General features: G+C 43.2%; 1 protein-coding gene across 4 annotated transcripts in view; it reads left to right on the top strand.

The window, feature by feature from the left end:
• LOC122943759 (centromere protein P) overlaps positions 1–24970 on the top strand; it is a 400675-nt gene that overhangs the window by 262318 nt on the left and 113387 nt on the right. The window lies entirely within an intron of this gene.

Below are 24970 nucleotides of genomic sequence, written 5' to 3'. Positions count from 1 at the left end.
CAAGGACAACCCAAGTTGTTATCAACGCTCAGTTCAGAAGCCTGCATCTCTGATGGTATGGGGTTGCATGAGTGCGTGTGGCATGGGCAGCTTGCATGTCTGGAAAGGCACCATCAATGCAGAAAAATATATTCAAGTTCTAGAACAACATATGCTCCCATCCAGACCTCATCTCTTTCAGGGAAGACCCTGCATTTTTCACAAGATAATGCCAGACCACATTCTGCATCAATCACAACATCATGGCTGCGTAGGAGAAGGATCCGGGTACTGAAATGGCCAGTCTGCAGTCCAGATCTTTCACCTATAGAGAACATTTGGCGCATCATAAAGAGGAAGGTGCAACAAAGAAGGCCCAAGACGATTGAACAGTTAGAGGCCTGTATTAGACAAGAATGGGAGAGCATTCCTATTTCTAAACTTGAGAAACTGGTCTCCTCGGTCCCCAGACGTCTGTTGAGTGTTGTAAGAAGAAGGGGAGATGCCACACAGTGGTGGAAATGGCCTTGTCCCAACTTTTTGGGGATTTGTTGACACCATGAAATTCTGATTCAACATATTTTTCCCTTAAAATGGTAAATTTTCTCAGTTTAAACATTTTTTTCCGTGATTTATGTTCTATTCTGAATAAAATATTAGAAGTTGGCACCTCCACATCATTGCATTCAGTTTTTATTCACGATTTGTATAGTGTCCCAACTTTTTTGGAATCCGGTTTGTGTGTGTATATATATATATATATATATATATATATATATTTTTTTAATATGGTGACTTTTTTGGCACAACTGGAGACAGAATTTGGCTGCTTAGTAAATATCCCCCATTGTTTTAGGACAAGGAATGTTTCTCTTCTGTTTTGTGTGGGTTTTCTCCACCATTATTTATATAATCGGCCTGTGCTGTTGTCTTATCTATCCTTCACTAAAATGTCATAAAAACTAAAATAAAGGGTTGCAGCAGAGCTTGGATTCTGATCTTAGTGTGGTATTCATTAAATAATAGGCAGTTAATTAAGCAATTTTGGTCCAATTGCATATGTCAGCATTGAACATAACGCATTAGAGTTTAACTCTTTCTACCCCAGAGTTATTTATTTATTTTTTCCAGTCTCGTTTCATTTCCCAGAGCCATAACTTTTTTATTTTTCCGTTCACTTAGGCCTCTTTCACACTTGCGTTGTCCAGATCCGGCGTGTACTCCACTTGCCGGAATTACACGCCGGATCCGGAAAAACGCAAGTGTACTGAAAGCATTTGAAGACGGATCCGTCTTCAAAATGCGTTCAGTGTTACTATGGCAGCCAGGACGCTATTAAAGTCCTGGTTGCCATAGTAGGAGCGGGGAGCGGGTGAGCAGTATACTTACAGTCCGTGCGGCTCCCGGGGCGCTCCAGAATGACGTCAGAGCGCCCCATGCGCATGGATCACGTGACCACTTTAGCGTCCCGGCAGCCATGGTAACCATTCAGAAAAAGCTAAACGTCGTATCCGGCAATGCGCCGAAACGACGTTTAGCTTAAGGCCGGATCCGGATCAATGTCTTTCAATGGGCATTAATTCCGGATCCGGCCTTGCGGCAAGTCTTCAGGATTTTTGGCCGGAGCAAAAAGCGCAGCATGCTGTGGTATTTTCTCCGGCCAAAAAACGTTCCGTTCCGGAACTGAAGACATCCTGATGCATCCTGAACGGATTTCACTCCATTCAGAATGCATTAGGATAAAACTGATCAGGATTCTTCCGGCATAGAGCCCTGACGACGGAACTCTATGCCGGAAGAAAAGAACGCAAGTGTGAAGGAGCCCTTAGCCGTATGAGGGCTTGTTTTTTTGTACTTTCCAACGCCTCCATTTAATATTGCATATGATGTAGTGGGAAGCAGGAAAAAAAAATCCAAATGGGGTGGAATAGGGGGGAAAAGCAATTCTGCCACAGTTCAATTTTTTTTTTATGGTGTTCAATGTGCGATTAAACTGACCAGTTACTTTCATTCTAGAATCCGGCGATACCTTTTAAGTATAGTTTTTCTTGCATTTTGATACTGATGAAATTATAAAAAACTTGAAAAAAAATGAGTTTTATATTTTCATCACCCATATTTTCTGACCCATATAACTTTTTTGTAATTATGTGTACGGAGCTGTGTAAAGGGCTTATTTTTTGTGGGCCGATCTGCACTTTTCATTGATAGCATTCTGGGTGTGTACGACTTTTTGATCACTTTTATGAAATCTTTGATGGCAAATGAAGCGGCCAAAAATGGCAAATCGTACATTTTGCCGTCTTTTACTGTTTCATCATTTACCGAGAAGGGGAATATATTTGTATAGTATGGGCATTTTCGCACGTGGAGAAACCCATGATATGTATTTTTTTTCTTTAGTATTTTTCTTTTGGGAAAACGGGGGTGATTTAATTTTTTTTTTTTTTTTTATATTTTTAACACTTTTTTTTTTATAGTTTTCATAGGGAACTATAACATGCAATCATAAGATTGCTAATCCAATGCAGTCTGTGAGAAATTTACTACTTTCCTATGGAGTCCTGCTACAGACAAGGAAATAGGAAATACTGTGCAGCAGCAGCCACCTCATTCTCTATGACAGGGGCTATTGCAAACATGCTCCCGCTCCTTCCGATCACCACATGGGGAACCGGAGCAGAATCAAACATTACATAGCAACGAAGAATCAATTGAAACTATAGGAATGAGGGCCCTGCTCATGTTTTTTCCATGGGTTGCATCTGGTATTGCAGATGACCACTGTTGAATGGAGCTGAGATGTAATAGTAAAATAATCTCTTCACAAGGGTGGAGCGGTTTCTGGTAAAAAAAAAACTTTTTTTCCTAATCCAGGACAACCAAGTCAGTACAACCTTAAACCATCTTTTTCCAATCTAAATAGGATCAATCATTTTTGTATGATTAATTTTATATGACATATATCTTTATGTTGCATAGCTGTTGCCATAGACATGGATCCAGAGAGCTCCCCATTTATTGCTCTGCTAGATTTATATCAAGTTGACAGCTCAAGGGGAGCGTCTTTTCTGCTGCAGCTCAGGGGGCGTGTCTCAGCTCTCCCTATCACAGCTCAGGAGGCAGTTGAAGGATGAAACTGAGCATGTGCGGCCATCTCAGTGTGCAGGACAAAGAAATAAGGAAAAAACTGCAGGTGGTGCTATACAGATACATTTTATTGAATAACTCAGTGGCTATGCAAAAATTTTATTGCATATAATTACAAAACAATTCGATCTAGGTGCTGGTTTGTGATCAGGTGTGGGAGGAAAACACCAAACTGAACATAGGACGGAAAGGGGTGAGGGAATAAGGCCTGGGAACTAGGGAAATGAGATGGACACCTCCTAGTAAAACCCTAATCAAAGTCCTGACTAACTACCAGTATGACCAGACCCCAGAGGTAGGCGAGTTCATGCACAGGAATACCGAATGTCCTAACTCACCCTATAGGACTCTGGTACTAATGTCAGGACTGAGACAACCTGTTCCTCCAAAAGGAAGGACAAACAGGAGTCTCCCTCAGGCCTAAATACAAATGACAGTGAAATTCAACACACAAAATAACCCAAGGAAAATCGAAAGGGAAAGAAAACACTTAACTTCAAGTGGCTATGGCAGCACCAGGAACTCCGCCGAGATCCACAAACCAGCTATCGAGAACTCAAACTGAGAAGGTTAAATTACCATAATTGCCACACCTGGGGAGAGAAGGTGTGGCAAGCACCAGAAACAACACAGACATCATTTGATCAAAACGGAAAACATGTCAGATCAAACCACGTGTTGCCGATCTCCTGCCTCCTGTCTTGGGTACGTCCGTGACACATAGGTGTTAACTACAAGCCAGTATTTTACCATTTGTACTGCTGAGTCATAAAGCAAAATCCCTCCCTAAAATGATGTGGAAGGGGATCCCATTATATCCTTCCCATAACTAAGTATGTGTCCAACAGAAACTAATAGTGCACCAAGTATTTCAATGCATTGGGGGGGGGGGGGGGGGAGGCAAGGGAAGATTTTTGGTCCTTATTTGTGGCCTTCTTGCCAAATTGTTCTACCATAACAGTATGTCACTTCATCTCAGACCCTTACGGGATCGGAGGAGCTCATGGTAGCACGTGTGAATAACTGCTCGTTCAGACATCACCATCAGCTCGTCAAAGAAATGAAGTGAATGAAATATACTCATTTAGGCACTTAGGACGTACTGTTTGCAATCAGAACGTCCATTGGACCTCCTTCTGCAGGAGTCGCACATCAATATCACCACCACATGGAGACGGTTTAATAGTTTCAATGCCTTGAAACATAATGGCTTTTAAATTGGTGGAATGATGCTGCTCAACATGCCGTGCCAAAGGCTTATTCTTGGGCAGATTTCTTGCGAATATTGTTGAGGTGCTCACCTATTCTGCGGCGAAATTCACGCTTTGGCTTGCCCACGTATTAAAGGCCACATGTACATGTGACCAAGTATACCACTCTTGCAGTTCTACAGTTTATAAACGTCCTGATGGTGAAGGACCTGTTGGTAGAGGTACTAGTGAAAGAATTCCCTGTTTGTATGGATTCACACGCTATACAGTTGCCAAAACGAAACATGTCCTGTGCCCTGGATTTTAACCAGGTAAGCGTTTGTGGCTTTTGAAAAAAAACTGCAAGGTAGTCTATCTTTAATGTTTTGTCCCTAGCGATAAGTAATTGTTGGTCCAGGTCCCAGCAGGTGCTCCACATCAGGGTCAAGTTGTAAAATACCCCAATAATTGGACAAGAGGTCTTTGACCTCCTTGTGGGCTACATCAAAGGTAGCTATAATACAATCTTCCCTCATCCGAGGGCATAGCAATGATTCTCGGTCACTCCCCAAGGACTGATGATAGGCCTCTTTCAATATGGACTTAGGATATTCACGTCGCAGAAATCTATCTCTCAGATCCCCATCTGCTCTTTGGAATGTGGAATGGTGGAACAGTTTCGTTGTACTCTAAGGTACTGACCTTTGGTTATACCTTTTCTGAAAGGGTAGAGATGACAACTGTTCCAATGTAAAAGACAATGTTTGTCGCCATCTCCTTGCAATGTAAACTGGTGCTTATGTTGCCCGCCTCATCTCTCATGATGTTTAGGTCGAGGAATGTAATCTTGATCTGGTCAATTTCAGATGTAAAAAGGTGTATGTTTATTTTAGCCACAAACTGATGGAAACTCTCTTTAGATCCCATCTAAAGAATGAGCACATCATCAATGAAACGTACCCCTAAGCACGATATGAGGTGTCCATTCCAACATGTTCTCTCCAAATGCAACGTCCCTTAAAACGTCATAACTGGAGGCAGTAGGTGAGAAGTATGGTGAGTATCACTCAGTTCATAATATTATTTTTTTGGGGTTAAAAAAAATCAAGGGACTAGACAACCCCTATTCTAGCTGAATCATCTTTACCGTGAATAGCACATTAAACCTTGTGCAGAAAATTGCTTTCACTATATCTTTGGCAGAATATAACATCATTGGTTGCAGGGGGTAGTACTGACAATTTTAGGGCATGAAGCCACCGCCTTGTATACATTTGTGTATCAACAGGTCAAGTAAACGTGAATATGTTTATGTAAAGTTCTTAATATGTTATGCCAAAACTAAATAATCTCAATGTGTCTCAATTCAAGATGTCTTGTTCCTGTGTCCAACAAAATTTGTATATAAAGCATTGAAGGGATTGTCTGATTGCAGAGGTAACTGGTAAACATCTGTGACTCTCTGAGATGAGACATTCCCTAGTCGCTGCTGGGCAAATGTAATATTACATGGCAACTATACTGCAGTAGGTGAATAATATTCCATGCAATGTACCAGAACCAAAGCTTCATGTTAGTGACTCTAGTGACCATGGGTCCACTGCTGTCTTCACTGCACTTCTGTCCTTGCAAGTAAACTTCCAGCATGAATGCTCGCAATGGGGATGTGTCTTTAAGGCCCCTTTCACACGGGCGAGTTTTCCGTGCGGGTGCGATGCGTGCGGTAAACGTATTGCACCCGCACTGAATCCTGACCCATTCATTTCTATGGGGCTGTGCACATGAGCGGTGATTTTCACGCATCACTTGTGCGTTGAGTTAAAATCGCAGCATGCTCTATATTGTGCAATTTTCACGCGACGCAGGCCCCATAGAAGTGAATGGGGTGCGTTAAAATCGCATAGCATCCGCAAGCAAGTGCGGATGCGGTGCGATTTTCACGTACGGTTGCTATGAAACGATCGGGATGGAGACCCGATCATTATTATTTTCCCTTATAACATGGTTATAAGGGAAAATTAATAGCATTCTGAATACAGAATGCATAGTACAATAGCACTGGAGGGGTTAAAAAAATAAAAAATAATTTAACTCACCTTAGTTCACTTGATCGCGAAGCCCGGCATCTCCTTCTGTATCCTTTGTTGAGCAGGACCTGTGGTGAGCATTAAATACAGGTAAAGGACCTTTGATGACGTCAGATCACATGCTCCATCACCACTGTGATAGACCATGTGATTGGAGCATGTGATCTGACGTCACCACAGGTCATTTAGCCCACAGCTAGTAAAGAAGAGACCGGGAACTACGCGATCAAGAGGATAAGGTGAGTCAACTTTTTTTTTTTAACCCCTCCAGCACTATTATACTATGCATTCTGTATTCAGAATGCTATTATTTTCCCTTATAACCATGTTATAAGGGAAAATAATACAATCTTCAGAACATCAATCCCAAGCCCGAACTTCTGTGAAGAAGTTCGGGTTTGGGTACCAAACATGCGCGATTTTTCTCACGCGAGTGCAAAACACATTACAATGTTTTGCACTCGCGCGGAAAAATCGTGCATTTTCCCGCAACGCACCCGCCTCTTATCCGGGCCAAAAAATTGACGCCCGTGTGAAAGAGGCCTAAGAGTCGATGCTATGGCTAGTCATTGTAAAACAAAACATGCAATGCAACAGCTCTCTGCAAACCAAATAAAGTACAAAATTGCATAATAATTGCAAGTGCTAGTCATTGGATGCAGTCTGGCACATGACCCCATCCATGCCAGAAGTGGAGTGGGACCACACTGAAGACACCGTTTGACCCAGGGATCCAGAGCTGAGCATCGGGGAGCAGGTAAGTATGCTTACCTCAACAGCTGGGTGGGGTATTTGCAAACCTATATAAAGTTGGACATCCTCAAGAAAATGTAAGTTGTAGTGTAAGAACCAAATTGTTTGTAGATGTTTAGGTTTGAAAAAAAATGTTGCTGTGTTTGAAACGTACAATGTATAATATATGTGAATAAATGCTACTCCATCTGCACATCCTGGTTTGACCCAGAAAATGATACCTTATAATAAGTTTCATTCGCAGGATGTATACTTCACAGATGCAGAAGAGTAGAACTCCAAAATGTTTGAAGAACATTGATCAAAAAAATAGAGACAATAAACAAAGCACATGTGGCAACAAGAAGAAAGATGAAAGGAGGGCCGTGTGCTCGTGTGCCAGAGAATGACTCTGAACACCTCTTGTAACTGAAGCTAGATGCTTTTACTTTCTCTGTAAAAAGAAAGCTAGGTTTATTATTATGCCTAGGAGTCATGGGTAGTCTACAAATGAAAACATGGCCGCCTACCGATTTACGATTGTCCCTTAATATGACCTTTCCTTGCAAACACGGGTAGGCTATTGTGAGACAGTGACAGGTCTCACACAGTTTAGAGGCAAGGAAGGGGATGATAGTGCTGTCCACACCCCTTATTCCACCACAGGTGAGACCAGCTGGAGGGACTGTTTCAGGATGGCATAAAGCACCTCCCAAGGTGTCCGTAAGGGAGGAGTGTGTTACCTGTGGACAGAGGTTTAGAGGCTTTGTTAGTGTGGTCTCAGCCGGGCAAGGCTGAGGGACCACGAGGCTGGGAGATAGCCTAGACTGACTTTGTTACTGCCTGGAAGTGAGCTAGACTACTGGCTAAGAAAGCCGCGTGTGTGAACGGTGCTTTAGGTGAGTCAGGGATATGACTGTGTTTAGGTAGAGCCTAGACGGGCAAGGTGTTTATTTATTATTGTTTTGTTTTGTTCTATTTTTGCTGGGGTGCCACAATAAATGCATTGTTTGGCCCTTGAACCTGGTGTCCTGGAGTTGTATCTGTGAGGATGATCCCCTGAAAGAAAGCTACCCCTCACACTATATTAAAGCAGCTTTACTTGTTCAGTGCTGTATCTGTTGATATCACCTAGGTCAAACTCCAAAAAAGCAAGCTCAGATTTTGGAAAACACATTATTCAGTTTAACATATTATGTAATGATAAATAAATAAAGCCCAAAACAGGATGTGATAGTTGTGTGTTAGTCATCCTGTGGATGGGAAAATTGTGACCTTTTTGTTGCTTTAGAGAGATCATGTACACAGTAGACAGGACATGGTTCCCAGCTAGTTCCACACTGGATTGCTGTTGAAGGAGCTGCACTCCATTTGCAAGTCAACACAGTTCATTGCCTTGGATTTATACCAACATTGCACAGACTACTCTAGTCCATGAGTGATATTTGCTGACATCTTATAGTCACATGTTTCCGTCTTCGGTATCTAAGAAATAGTACATTCTTTCCTTGCAAATGCTGAAATGCACTTGACTGTTCATCTAAGAGCACTTGAAGTAGAGATGGAATGACATATGTAAGGTGCCACCATAACATAAAGGAAATCTATCGCTAGTAAGATGCTCTAACTAAAATTCATGAAAATAAGATGCTGTAATTAATTTGCAGGCAGTTACACCAACTAACAGCCCCGTCCATATGCCATGCTAGGACATTTGGATTTCACAGTGGGGGTTCACAACTCAGAGCGCCTGAGTGACAGGGGTTCCCACTTTGAACTAAGCCCGGCATGTTTTACAATGTGACCTATTCATTTAAATGGGCTCTCTGTAATACTACATGTCCCCTCCATTGGCCAGAAAAAGCCTCCAGTGATCGTCACGGTGGATTATTTTTTTTAGAGGAGACTGCTTTTGAGATTACCTCTTCATGGTGTTTCTGCAGGTATCCCCAGTATCTCACTGTACTTTATGACACACAGAAGGAGTTCCGAAAGTTATCACTTTGTCTGTCAGTCTCCTCATAGTGCAAAATATTGTGTCTTCAGTTTGAGGTATCGTTCCACAACCTTCTTCTGTGCATTTGGATGCAGTATTCAACATACTTCACACTGATACAGTATGCCATATCTTCCCCTTATTTGCCAATAAGTTATGACATACACCCTTCGCTTCATATTTAGGGTGCATTAACATGAACGGATGTATTTTGTGGTCCGCTAAAAATACAGATGATGCCCGGGTGACGTCCGTGTTGCATCTGTTTTTTTTTGCGAATCCATTGAAACAATGCCTATGCTTGTCTGCAAAATGGACAAGAATAGGGCATGTTCTATCTTTTTTGCGGACCCATTGAAAGAATGGTTCCGGATCCTATACGTGTGAATGCACCCAAACCCTGTACTCACACTGATGTATTTACCTGTTTCTCACCATAACCTGTGACAGCCACCCTCTTTTCTCCTGAATTACCTCTATATTCTTCATACCCATTTATACACCTCATATAGGTACATAGCACCAGACTTTACCATTTTTACATTAAACTCTATAGACACGTCTATATCTGCCATTCCTATGATCTATATCTATACAATGATTTAGATTAAATGGGTTGGCCCATCTTGGACAATGATGTCATATCGTTAGGCTATACCATCAGTGTCAGATAGATGCAAGTATCATCTCTGGGACCCACTCCTATTAAATAATCAGGGCCCCAGAAGTGAAGGAGAGCAAACTACGTATGCATGGCGTGCTCTCCATTCATTGATATGGGAGTTCCAAAGATATCCAGACAAGCAAGCTTGGCCATTTTCAGAAGTCCCATAGCGGTGAATGGCATGTGCACCGCGCACGTGTGACCGCCTCTTCTTTCACCACTATGGGACTGCCATAAGTAGCTGAGCCAGTGACTCTCATAGCGCTGAACGGAGCTTTTCTCTCTTCAGTTCTGGGATGCCATTCTGGAGATAGGAGCATGTCCCAAACATGGGACACACCTATCTGACATTGATAGCATATCCTAGCGATATGCTGTCAATGTCCCAGATGGGAGTGCTTCTGTGATATAGAGGGTATATTTTTGTAAGACTTTTATTTTTATATATATATATTTTTGTTAACTAGACTACCTGATTGAGTACTATAAACCCTGCGAACCAAAATCCACTTATTGTGGCTTCTCATTAATGTCTGAAGAAAGTCTGTATTATAGGACAGAAACATCACAGTATTGGTGTACGTCTGTGGATTGCCAAGAAATAACTTTCATATCTCAACTTAATACTCTGTGAGATCCATATGAGGGGAGTAGAATGCAGGACTTCAGTATGCATCTGTGTGCCTCTCATTTTAAGCATGGGCACACAGGTCCATGAGAAGAACGACATGGCATGCAGCATTATGGAGATATTTTCCTCTTAAAGCATTGCTTTTAAAGAGAATCGGTCACCTGGCTTGGGGTCACTGAACCATCACCATGCCGTTACGTAGCTGAAGTTTAGGGTCCCAAACGTGCATATATCATGCTTGTCTGGCCTTGCAAAGTTTAGTAATTAAAGATGTGAGTCCAGGACTCCTCTCCAGCAGCATTGAGCACGTGTGCATTGCTATGTTGGAGCTATGGATGGTACCTTTGCATTACTGCTCATGAGCCCGATGTGTAGGTCAATGCAATGCCATTTGCCCAGTGTTACTAGGGGATGAGCCTTGGACTCTTCTCCCAGAAAGTTACATCTTCATTTACTGAATAATTGCAAGTCCACGATAGTTCCTCATACATTCGAGTCCTATTGGAGAAGATTGTTCTATTTTAAGTCTGGCCATACTATATATTCTGTTACTCATTGCATGCATTTAATGTGTGTTTTAGTCACTGTGCATGGTTATTGGATTTATTAGAATATTCCCACAAATAAAGTACAACCTACTCCAGGTAATAGTGAGTGCCCAGCCTTTTTTATATTTAGCACATTTTTGTAGATTGGGTGAATCTGTCGGCTGAGAACACCCATCCGGGAGACCTGACGCAGTAGTGCTACCTGTACATATTTTTCATCAATTTTTTTTATTATTATTATTATCTTACTTCACACATTTTGGGATACTTTTTTTTTTTTCAATTGGTCTTTATTAAAAATGTTCAGCTGTTTCTAAGTGACAAGGGTTAAAAATGAGTCTGTTTGCAAGCTGTCATAGTCTGTTTTCTTTGTAGCTTGTCATCTGACAGCTCATGTGCAGCTTTTATCTCTGATCTCCTGACCTCATAAACGCCTTTTTAAAGGGGTTGTCCGGGTTCAGAGTTGAACCCGGACTACCCTTATTTTCACCTAGGCAGCCCCCTAAACCTAGCATCAGAGCATCTCATGCTCCGATGCCCTTCCTTGCCCTGTGCTAAATGGTGTAGGGCAGGCTTTAGCGCTTTTTACTGGCTAGAGCAGCGCTAAATCCCACCCATCTGTGCCTGTGACGTCACCAGGCTTCCTGGCAACCCCATGGAGAGCCCCAGTACGTCACCGGATCTCCAAAAAATGGCTTTGCCCTGTGCGATTTAGCGGAGGGCAAAGGAGAGCATTGGAGCATGAACTGCTCTGATGCTCAAGTCAGGGGGACTGCCGGGGTGAAAATGGAGGTATGTCTGGGTTCAGCTCTGAAGGCTACTTTCACACTCCGTTCAGATAATACAACCAGCTGCATCCGTTCTGAACGGATATGTTTGTATTATCTTTAACATAGCCAAGACTGATCCGTCTTGAACACCATTGAAAGTCAGTGGAGGACAGATCCATTTTCTATTGTGTCAGTGAAAACGGATCCGTCCTGGCACACAATGTAGGTCAATGGGGACGGATGCGTTTTCACTGACACAAACGCTGCAAGCAACGTTTTGGTGTCCATCTCCAAAGTGGAATGAGACTGAACTGATGCAAACTGATCCGTTTTGGACCGCTTGTGAGAGCCCTGAACGGATCTCGCAAACGGAAAGCCAAAATGCAAGTGTAAAAGACTAAGCTATATCCTTATCAGTTTGATAAGAATTAAAGTGGTTGTCCCACGAACAATATCATACCGTTTTTAAACTAACACTTTTCCATAGTGCTACTTTTGTAATTGCATATAATTAAAAATGTTGCATAGCCACTAAGCTATTCAATAAAGTGTATCTGTGTAGCGCCATCTGCTGTTTAGTCTTTTTCTTATTTCTTTGTCCTGCTCATTGAGATGGCCGCACACGCTCAGTTTCATCCTTCAACTGCCTCCTGAGCTGTGATAGGGAGAGCTGAGACACGCCCCCTGAGCTGTGATAGGGAGAGCTGAGACACACACCCTTAGCTGCAGCAGTAAAGACACGCCCCTTGAGCTGCCAGATTAATATAAATCTAGCAGAACAATGACTGGGGAGATCTCTGGATCCATCTGAGGTACAGGGCTGGTTCTAGCTTTGTTATAAAGAGATTGTCATGTACTAGTCATGGGATAACCCCTTTAAGCTATAATGACTGTTTATGAGGTCAGGAGATCAGAGATAAGAGCTTGCACATGAGCTATGAAATGACGGATTCAAAGAAAATAGACTGACAGCTTGAAAACAGACCCTTGTATCTCACAAATGGTTGAGCATAAAAAAAATATTTATAATAATAAGCCATAGAAAAGGTCAGAATAAAATTTGTTGCAGCTGTTTAAGGTGTATAAGCCTTAGTAAAGGGGGAGGGGATCAGAGAGTTGCATTATTGACAACTACAAAAAACAAATGGCTTGTACATGAACTACTAAAGAGTTAAGTAGTATATTAGATGTATTGTCTCCCGCGAAATGCGATCTCATACTGTAAACTGCACTGGCTGTCAACCCATTTCAAAATGTCCGCATTGAAGGATGAGGTATGTGCTCTGCAAAAACGCTTTTGCTCTTCTTGAATTGTGGAAATAAAAACACTGCAAAATATGGAGGAAATAAGTAATTCCACAGTGGCCGAAGAACACACAACTCACTTCTTGAGTTATCTCCTGTGGTTTAGATTATTTTGTATTTAAAGCTAGCCCAACTTGGCCACGTTTCCCCCCCCCCAGAAAATGTTTTCAGCAGCAAGTTTATTGTAGGTAGGAAAATATAGATTTCTGCTAAGTCAGGAAATACTTTGTAACACACTTTAATAGACAAGTTATATGGCGCTGAAATCCTTTCACAATTACATGTTCTGATAATAACATATTACGGACACTAGATACTTTGGAAGAGCAGATTTTATTATTTCATCATTAATCCATCCTTCCTTCAAGATTAGAGGTACAAAATGATGCCATGAAGAGCTTTTGCTGTCTGTTGTATTGGGGTATTTGTTATAATACTGTTAATTATATTAAATAGCATTTTCACCTTTGACAACCATTTTACAGTTCTAGTAACTTCCCATTTACTGCTTGTATAGTCCAGAGCTGTATTCACAATTCTGCAGATTTCAAGAGGTGAAATTTCCCTGCATTTCTTTTTGACTTAGGGTAGTTTTTCACACTAATCAAGTAAAGCTGGTTCACGTTCGTGAATTATATATTATCACAGCCTTAACCCCATAGGGACACAGCCTTATTTCACCTTAAGGACCAGGCCATTTTTTGCAAATCTGACCAGTGTCACTTTAAGTGCACATAACTTTAAAACGCTTTGACTTATCCAGGCCGTTCTGAGATAGTTTTTTCGTCACATATTGTACTTCATGACAGTGGTAAAATGAAGTCAAAAAAATTATTTTTTTTGCACAAAATAATACCTAATTTACCCCAAAATTGCAAAAATTAGCAAATTTCAAAGTTTCAGTTTCTCTACTTCTGTAATACATAGTAATACCCCCAAAAATTGTGATGACTTTACATTCCCCATATGTCTACTTCATGTTTGTAGCATTTTGGGAATGATATTTTATTTTTTGGGGATGTTACAAGGCTTAGAAGTTTAGAAGCAAATTTTGAAATTTTTCAGAAATCTTCAAAATCCCACTTTTTATGGACCAGTTCAGGTTTGAAGTCATATTGTGAGGCTTAGATAATAGAAACCTCCCAAAAATGACCCCATCTAAGAAACTACACCCCTCAAGGTATTCAAAACTGATTTTACATACGTCGTTAACCCTTTAGGTGTTGCACAAGAGTTATTGGCAAATGGGGAAGAAATTTGAGAATTAATTTTTTTGTCTAATTTTCCATTTTAACCCATTTTTTTCAATAAGAAAGCAAGGGTTAACAGCCAAACAAGACTGTATCTTTATTGCCCTGACTCTGCCGTTTACAGAAACACCCAATATGTGGCCGTAAACTACTGTACGGCCACACAGCGGGGCGTAGAGTGAAAGGTGCGCCGTATGGTTTTTGGAAGGCTGATTTTTATGGACTGGTTTATTTACACCATGTCCCATTTGAAGCCCCCTGATGCACCCCTAGAGCAGAAACTCCCTAAAAGTGACCCCATCTAAGAAAGTACACCCCTCAAGGTATTCAAAACTGATTTTACATACGTCGTTAACCCTTTAGGCGTTGCGCAAGAGTTATTGACAAATGGGGATGAAATTTGAGAATTAGATTTTTTTGTCTAATTTTCCATTTTAACCCATTTTTTCCACTAACAAAGCAAGGGTTAACAGCCAAACAAGACTGTATCTTTATTGCCCTGACTCTGCCGTTTACAGAAACACCCAATATGTGGCCGTAAACTACTGTACGGCCACACAGCGGGGCGTAGAGTGAAAGGTGCGCCGTTTGGTTTTTGGAGGGCTGATTTTTATGGACCGGTTTATTTACACCGTGTCCTGTTTCAACCCCCCTGATGCACCCCTGGAGTAGAAACTCCCTAAAAGTGACCCCATCTAAGAAAGTACACCCCTCAAGGTATTCAAAACTGATTTTATATACGTCGTTAACCCTTTAGGTGTTGCGCAAGAGTTATTGACAAATGGGGATGAAATTTGAGAATTAGATTTTTTTGTCTAATTTTCCATTTTAACCCATTTTTTCCACTAACAAAGCAAGGGTTAACAGCCAAACAAGACTGTATCTTTATTGCCCTGACTCTGCCGTTTACAGAAACACCCAATATGTGGCCGTAAACTACTGTACGGCCACACAGCGGGGCGTAGAGGGAAAGGTGCGCCGTTTGGTTTTTGGAGGGCTGATTTTTATGGACCGGTTTATTTACACCGTGTCCTGTTTCAACCCCCCTGATGCACCCCTGGAGTAGAAACTCCCTAAAAGTGACCCCATTTTGGAAACTATGGGATAAGGTGGCATTATTTGGGGGACTATTTTTAGGGTACATATGATTTTTGGTTGCTCTATATTACATTTTTGTGAGGCAAGGTTACCAAAAATTGAGATTCTGAAATTTCATCTCCATTTGCCATTAACTGTTGAGGAACACCTAAAGGGTTAATAAAGTTTGTATAATCAGTTTTGAATACCTTGAGGGGTGTAGTTTCTTAGATGGGGTCACTTTTAGGGAGTTTTTACTCTAGGGGGGCATCAGGGGGGCTTCAAAAGGGACATGGTGTCAATAAAAAAGGCCATCAAAATCGGCCTTCCAGAAACCATGTCGGTCCTTTCCTTTTGCGGCCTCCCTTTTACTGATACAGCAGTTTACGACCACAAATATGGCATTTCTGTAAACTGCAGTATCAGGGTAATAAATATTAACTTTTGTTTGGTTGTTAACCCTTGTTTTGTTACCGAAAAAAACGGATTGAAATGAAAAAGTGCCAAAAATGGAGTTTTTGGCACCGTTTTCATTTTTTTTTTTTAACCGTGTTAATCTGGGGGGTTGGGTCATGGGATATTTTTATAGAGGAGATTCTTACGGACGCGGCGATACCTAATAAGTCTACTTTTTTTTATAATTATTTAGGTTTTTGACTATATTATCCTTTTTGATATCTCTAAAGTCTAGGTGTCATTTCTTTTATTTATTTTTTATCTGATTATCTTATGTGGGGGCTCATTTTTTGCGGGACGAGCACTATTTTGGGGGCTATATGACTTTTTGATCGCTTGCTATAAATTTTTTGTGTCACATTGAGTTGTGGTGTCCTTCGGTATCCCCCTCCTGTGACACACTCTGCACCTTTTTTGGGTTCGTCCCTTCTTTCCAGTATGGGGGACCACACCTGGAAAGTGTTGGCCAGGGACGATCCGGGCGCCTCCAGTTCCCGAGGTACTCCGGCCTGCTCTTTCCCGGTCCGAAAAGATCAGGTCTTTGAGGACTGCCTCATAGAATTGGAGGAATGTCCCTGTGCTGCCAGCGCTTCGGGATAGTACAAAAGAGTTGTACATGGCAACCTGCACCAAGTAGACCGCAACTTTTTTGTACCATGCCCGGGTTTTGCGCATGGCGTTATATGGCTTGAGGACTTGATCAGAGAGATCAACTCCTCCCATATACCGATTGTAGGCGACGATACAATCGGGCTTGAGGACCGTTGCCGCGGTACCTCGCACAGGGACAGGGGTGATGCCGTTACCATGAATTGTGGACAGCATAAGGACATCCCTCTTGTCCTTATACCTGACCAGCAACAGGTTTCCAGTGGTAAGGGCACGGGTCTCACCCCTGGGGATAGGTACCTGGAGGGGGAGGGCAGGGAGGCCGCGTTGATTTTTCTGCACGGTCCCACAAGCGAACGTGGATCTGGCGGCAAGGGACTGGAACAAGGGGATACTGGTATAAAAGTTATCCACGTAAAGGTGGTAACCCTTATCCAGCAGTGGGAACATAAGGTCCCACACAAGTTTCCCGGTAACACCCAGAGTGGGGGGACATTCTGGGGGTTGAATCCGGGAATCTCGCCCCTCGTATATACGAAATTTGTAAGTGTACCCTGAGGTACTCTCACAAATTTTGTATAGCTTCACGCCATACCTCGCTCGCTTGGTGGGCACATACTGGCGGAAAATGAGTCTCCCCTTGAACGCAATGAGAGACTCATCAACCGCGACCTCTCTTCCAGGTACATAGGCCTCCATGAATTTGGCCCCAAAGTGATCGATGACCGGCCGTATCTTGTACAGACGGTCATGGGCAGGATCACCTCGGGGGGGACATGCTGCATTATCGGAATAATGCAGACATTTCCGAATGGCCTCAAACCGGGAGCGTGTCATGGCTGTACTGTAAAGTGGGGTCTGGTATAGGACGTCCCCACTCCAGTACAGCCTGACACTGGGTTTCTTGACCAGGCCCATATGCAGCACGAGGCCCCAAAATGTCCTCATTTCGGCTGCACTGACCGGCGTCCAGCCACCGGGCCTGGCCAAAAAGGAGCCCGGGTGTTGAGCGACGAACTGTTGGGCGTACAGATTCGTCTGCTCCACCATCAGATTTACCAGTGGGTCACTGAAAAAATGACGAAAAAAGTCATATTCAGTGTAGCCCACTGTGGAAATCTGGATTCCTGATTGGCCTACAAAATCAGGAATCACGGGCTCGTATCGCTCTGGGCTACACCAGACAAATTCACCGGCAGGGTGCTCCGGTGGATTTAACTGGTGGGCCGGGAAACCAGTACGAGCCCCAGAGCTGCTCGTACTAGGCTGGGCCACAGGGTCCCTAACATGGCGGTCCCCTTGCTCCGCCTGGCGGCGTCTCCGCCGCCTTGGGGGCTCATCATCATCGCTAGATGATGAGGAGGATGCGGATGACAACAGGAATGTGGGGTCATCCTCATCCTCACTGGGACTCTCGGATTCGGAGGCAAGCTGGGCGTATGCCTCCTCGGCCGAGAACGTCCGGCGGGCCATAGGGGAGTGTGTGTCTGCGTGTATATGTGCGTGTGTGTAACTCTTTATTTTGTGTGCGTGTGTGTGGGGGCACGGGTGTTCACGAACTCACCCTAAAACTAAAAAAATAAAAAAATAAACTGACTAAAAAAAAGGCCAAAAAATGTGGAAAAAAAAATTCAAAACCGCTGATCAACCGTCCGAAGTTGATCAGCGGTGGGGTCTGCGATGCGCTAACAGTGGCCGGACACTAAGAGTACCGGCCACAGTCAGCGTACACAAAAAAATAAAAATAAATCCTGCACCCCAAAAAAGTGGGGGCGGGGGAGGGGGGGCAGGGGGGGGCAAGTGGCAGCACCCCTGGGGGGTCTAGGGTCACACAGCTGTGCTGTGGACCCCAGACACCCTAACTAGGGTGATGCAATGAAAAGTGAAAAAAACTAACTTTCCCTTTTTTTCCCTGCCTAACCCAAACTTTCCCTAGCTGTCCCTATGTACCTGATGGGGGGTGCTGGTGGCAGAGATCGGGTCCTGGGGGCACAGATCGGGTGCAGGCAGCGGCAGCAGACACGTGCAGGCAGCTCCTCTCTCCTCCGGCTCCGGAACACAAAAGGAGGAGGAGAGGAGCGCCTGCCTCTTTTGAATCTGCCGCCGGACCGCCCACTGACCAATCAGAAAGCGATCCTGAGTGGTGATGTCACCATCACCACTCAGGATCGCTGGATGGTGATTGGTGGAGTGAAATCACACCACCATCACCATCCTGTTCCGGGTTATCGGGTCTTCAGAGACCCGAATAACCCGGAAACGCAGAAAACCGCAGGTCTGAATTGACCTGCGGTTTTCTGCGATCGCCGACATGGGGGGGTCACAGGACCCCCCGGCGCATTTGCCCCAGGTGCCTGCTCAATGATTTGAGCAGGCACCGGGTTCCGATCACCGCCCGCCGAGCGGCGGTGATCGGAACCATTCATGACGTACCGGTACGTCATGTGTCCTTAAGTACCAGGACATCATGACGTACCGGTACGTCATGTGTCCTTAAGAGGTTAAAGAGTGTACACGGGAATAATGTATGACCCACTACACTCGCCAAATCTGGACTAGTTCTATTGCTTGCTATGCAAAATAACATAAAAGAGTCATATCTTACTTGTGTGACCAGAGAAGAGTCATATTTTCAAGCTCTGACTCATATCAGGTTAATTTGCATATGTGTCAAATCTGGCTTTTTACACAATAAACGCACACAGAGCTATAGGGACTGGGTATTGCGGATGTGCTAGCGGCCATCTAGCAACCCATGTGCTCAGCTCTATACCAAAAAAAACCGGTGACTAGTTGCCTGATGGACACATAGGATTTGCCCTATTTTAAATGGATGACAATAAAATTTTGTTTTTTCAGGCTGTGATAATAGATTCACACATGGCATAATTTTATGCTATAGACAATTTGCAGCAAAATATGGAAGTCTTAGGCTACTTTCACATCTGCGTTTTAATTTCCGGTTTTGAAAATCCGGCAGAAGAACTCAAAACCGGAACTAAAGGGTTCCGTTTTGTCCCCATTCATTGTCATTGAAAATCAATGTAAGCCAATGGTGCCGGTTCAGTTTTCTTTGTTAGAGGAAAAAAATGGATCCCGCGCTCAATGACTTAAAATGAATTTCATAATGGATCCAGTTTGTTCAGTTTTGATTTAATACAACTGGATCGGGGCCAAAATGGATGCATCCGGATGTATTCAATGGCACAGATCTGTTTAGTTCCAGTTTTGAGATCCTCTGCCGTAACCTAAAAACTAGTGTTGAGCGAGCATGCTCGGCCAAACTGCGGGTGCTCTCATAAAATTTAATACAATGAAAGGAGACCAGAGCATCAAACCAGGCACCCCTGCTCTGAAGACAACCACACAAAGGCTATATGCCAAAAGCCAGGTATATGCAAGCCAACAATCTATCTATGAGACAGATGACAGTCAGCATACCTTACAATGGCAGTCTTGTGCACTATGAGACGTTCCAAATCAGCTCTCATCTGACTGAGAGCCAGTAAGCCTCAAAGTTACTTTAGATCTGTTGGATGGATCTGCGCACCTGGATCAATATCATTAGGGAGACAAAAAGTTTTCTGATTGTGCTAACATAATATTCAATAACCTTTCTATACAATTTTGTCATGTAAAAACTCTTTTGGGAGAAACATGAAAATTTTCAGCTGAAAAACCATTTGCATGGAAAATGTGCGATGTACACTACTCATGAACAGTGCCATCTATTGGTTTCATAATCTTATAACAAGAGTAATAGTATTGTCATAAGACTATTAAACCAATAGATGGCGCTGTTCATGAGTCAACAGCCCCATCTATTGGTTTCATAGTCTTAAGACTAGTGTTGAGCGCAAATATTCGAATAGCAAAGTTTTATCTTGAATATCGCAACTTCAAGAATTCGCCAATATTTCAAAAATAGTGCTATATATTCGTTATAGCGTGCTGTCCGGAACAGATACTACATAGTGAGGCATGGACCCGATCTCCCCCTGTGTATGAATTTTGTGTAAGTACTTTGGTGATACATATGTTTCACTGATCTTTCAGATGTTTATATTTGCTCATGTTTTTTTTCTTGTACATTTATTTATGTACCTCCTGAGTCCCCTATGAGCCTACAGGCATCACTCACATCATCATCAGCAAGGAGTTAAAGGGGTTATCCAACCCCTATAATGCCCCCCAAAGTGCCTGGGCACCTTACTTACCTCCTTCCCCGGCACCCGCATTGCTCCTGACGCCTGCACAGCCGCCACTACCTCCCTCGCGTCACGCATATAAAAACATCCAGCGACATGGGGGGCAGTCAATAGCAGGCCGCATTTTTTTTTTTATACCATTTTGGTGTGTGTGACTTTTTGATAACATTTTATTACTTTTTGGGGGGTAAGAGAAGTGATGAAAAAATTACGCTGGTAGCACAGTGGACAGAGGCAGGAGGAGCGATGTGTATGCGGGCTCCTGTGCCCACTCTGCTAAAGCCTGACATAGCCATCTATGCCCGGCTTTACCAAAGCAGACAGGCAGGAGCACTGATGTGTTTTTAAGTTACTGCAACAAAGTTGGTTAATAAAAAATAAAAAAAGATTTATCCCTAACAGTTTCTGTAGGTCATGTATACATGTCTTTTATTGGCTAATGAGATGGGGGGGGGGGCCCAATGCAGATTCCTGCTATGGGGCCCAGTGATTTCTATGTATGCCCCCGCTCCAAGTGTCCACGGTGTGATGTACCTGGTGCACATCATCTGCACATGCTTTGGTCTTGTCCAAAACAAAAAGAATGCTGGGGTGCTATTAATAATTTTCTTACTTATAAATTGAGACTCCAGATTCCTTTTACGGTAGAATGTTGGATATTGAGTGATCTTTCTAAGCTATTTAGTCATAAATTTAAGAAGATTTGTTTAGCTAGAATTTTGTTTTTGGCAAGACTCCTGATTACTCAAGCCTGGTTTTCATGATGTGTTCCATATCTGAACACATGGATAAATTTGGTTAATAAGGTTAAAAACTATGAAAATATTTTTTATAAGTAAAGAAATGCCCAAGAGAAATGGACTAAGATATGGGAGGCTTGGAGGTTTCTGCTCTCTTGCTTTCCGTTGAGGATAGAGGGATCTTAGACGCATCACAAGGGTAGGGGGGCTGGGAACTAGTTGGTTTATGGGGAAAGTAATGTCTAAAAAAATTAAAATTTTTGTTCTGTATTAAAAAATGGACTGTATTTTTCTTATTCTAATAGAGATAATAAAAATAAAATAAAAAGTTAGTCTTGGAAAGCCCTTTAAAGTGTTTTTCCTGGATTTTGATATTGATGGCATATCCTGAGGAAATGCCATCAGTATAAGATCTGTGGAGGCCCAGCACCCTCCACCGATCAGCTGATTAGTCGCAGTACCGGAACTACACAGCTCTGTCCATAGTGAAGTGAATAGAGCTGGCAACTGCAGAATTGCACCCATTCACTTCTGTGGGAGCAACAATGCATTCAACAACTCCATCCACTACAGCAGGGGTCGGCAACCTTCGACACTCCAGCTGTTTTGAAACTACAACTCCCAGCATGCTCATTTCACTTCTGTGGGAGTCCAGAGAACAGCCAAGCAAGTATGCATGATGGGAGATGTAGTTACACAACACCTTGAGTGCCAGAGGTTGCTGATCCCTGCACTACACAATCAACAACAAAACAGCGGATCAGTGATCATCCATCAGTATCAAAATCTTGGAAACCCCGTTAAGGTACCCAAACATTCAAGAGGAAAGTCTGCCAAATTTCCCAGGATCAGCTAACTAGCTCATGTTTATGCGGGTGTCTCGACTGTTCCCCCGCTGGAAGATGTTAGAGGAAAGAAGAATTATGTTTTAACATGCCTGTTCCTTTGCGCCGATAGGAAATAAGCTGACATTGGCCTATTCCCCTCTCTCCACTGAAAACATATGCACAGTTGGGAAGAACAGCTATGAAGGTGTATGAGTACCCTTACTCTCCGCACCTAGTAGTCATCTAGAATCCTTGATCTCTGTAAAAAGTCATTGATTCAATGTCAAAAGTAGGAACATTCATCTTAATTGTCTCGTGTCTGATGTGTAAGAAAATTACACCATTAGTGTTATTTACATACAAATGTGTGTCTTATTAAAGCTGTGTACCCAAGTAGTGACAAACATTGTATGTGGACTAGAACTAAAGAAATACTGTTCAGCAGGCCCACTAGTGGCAGCTAACATGACTCTTGCCTCCCAACCATTCCAGCGGGATGTTTGGGTGGATAAAGGATTTCCCACGTTCAACTATATCTGTGTCCTAAGGACTCAGATACAGTTGAATACAATGATGAAGCACTTGATCACCATTCCCCAGCTCGTGCGCTGCCCAGCAGCAGTCGCATTGAAGTGACGCCATCACTCCTGCAAAGCTGAGTGGTTGAGAACACAAGACCAGGGAGAATGTGCTCAGTTCATGGGAGTGTTGAAGTGAGTTCTAGGTGAGTAGTGCTTTTTTATTTTATGAGAACTCCAGGGGCTTCATTATTGAGGCACTAACGGGCAGCATTATAGTGAAAGATATTAAAGGGGAAAACTAGTGTAAGGGGGCACAAAAGGGGCAGCTGTATTGTGATGGGAGGACTTGGGGGGCATAACTACTATCAGGGGGCACTAACGGGTAATAACTAATGTGTGGGATCACAGTGATGGCATAACTAATGTGAGGGAGGATAACCACTATATCAAGGTACTAAGGGGGTATATCTGCTTTGAGGTGGCAATAAGGGGCCTAACTAGTGTGAGGGGGCACTGATGAGGCATAACTATTGTGTGGTGGTACTAAGGGAATATAACCAATGTGAGTGGGCACTTAGGGGGGCACTAAGCAGGCATAACAATTGTTATGAAATAAAGCTTATGTGCAGGGGCACTGAGGGGACATAACTCATGTGAGGGGAGCTAGTCAATGTGAAGGTGCACCAAGGGGGCATAACTACTGTATGGGGGCATTAATAGAGCATTTCTCTATGTTGGGCCACTAAGGGGGCATAACTACTGTGGGGGCACTCATGAAATTTCTGCAGCCCACCAGTCTATCTGACTCTTCAGTTTGTGTTCCAATAGCAACAAAATTACACAAAGCATGTATTGATTGATTTATTAGTCACAAACTGTACTCTGCTATGCGTGGGCATTCCTCTAACTTGTAGAAATGTTAGATTTTTTGGCAAGGATTGCTTTGGTTTAGGATAATGCCAATCCTTAACGAAGCCCTGGCATCTGTTGGATGTTGCACTTTCTCTAATGATCTAGAAGACTGCTGTCCTGGCAAGTCTGCAAGGCTAGTTATTTAATCACTGGAAATATTTTCACATTTCTGACAATGCAAGGGAATTGTATAACAAATGTACAGGGGATATTTTTCTTTTCACATATTATCCATATCAGGAAGGGACTACTTCTTTTAAAGAGGACCTTTCATCAGAATTAAACTTCTAAAGTAACTATGCAGGCATGTAGAGCGGCGCCCAGGGACCCCCCTGCACTTACTGGTATACCAGGGCGCCGCTCCGTTCTCCGGTAATTGCCTCCGGTATCTTTACAGTTAGGCTCCACCCAGGGGAACCTGCCGTCGGCTCATTCTCCAATGCTGCAGCGCTGGCCAATCACAGCGCTCAGCTCATAGCCTGAGAGAGAGCTGAGCGCTGTGATTGGCCAGCGCTGCAGCATGGGAGAAGGAGGTGCTGGCAGGTTCCCCTGGGTGGAGCCTAACTGTAAAGATACCGGAGGCAATTACCGGAGAACGGAGCGGCGCCCAGGTATACCAGTAAGTGCAGGGGGGTCCCTGGGTGCCGCTCTACATGCCTGTATAGTTACTTTAGAAGTTTAATTCTGATGAAAGGTCCTCTTTAACTTTTACAGCACAGCAACTATAGACTTAGTTACTGAGTAGGAAAACACTGCATGAGTCACTTTCTGTTAACTCCAGCAACAGGAACAGTCATGTCCAAATACAGTTCTTGTACCTTTTCAACTGTTAAAAAAAAGTAAGAAATGGATCCAAGTATTTATTATATTTGCTAAGCTAAGGATTCGTACCTGCTCCTCCACACTGCCTTCGGAGTCTCCATGTTCTGGTCCCGGCAGTGTTCACATCTGGCTCTACATGGGCATGGTCACATTGACTGGCTTCAGCGGTGATGTGACCGATGTGGCCACGTTGCATATGCCATTTAGACTGGCTACAGTAGCTTAATCATGTGTTTATGGAGGTCCATTTTCAATCTTTTTCCTGTCATATACAAATAAGTCTAAGTTGTAAAGGAGGCCTGCGTTTTCCTCCTCCGAGTCAAGGTTTCCCCACCGCCCCTGCCTCCTGCATCTTGACTGACATTTATCTCAGGCAGGGAAAGTCACCCCTAGGTTTCGTTAGATCCCGCGCAAGTTCCATTGCTCCAGTCTCCTGTGCATGCCCAGTGGTTGTACATTCCCGGGATTCAGGTCTTCACTGCACATGCGCCAGAGT

Source organism: Bufo gargarizans, chromosome 7 (assembly GCF_014858855.1).
Source record: "Bufo gargarizans isolate SCDJY-AF-19 chromosome 7, ASM1485885v1, whole genome shotgun sequence".
Taxonomy (NCBI): Eukaryota; Metazoa; Chordata; class Amphibia; order Anura; family Bufonidae; genus Bufo; species Bufo gargarizans.
Note: the sequence above shows the minus strand (reverse complement) of the source record. Positions and strands in the feature narration are given on the sequence as shown.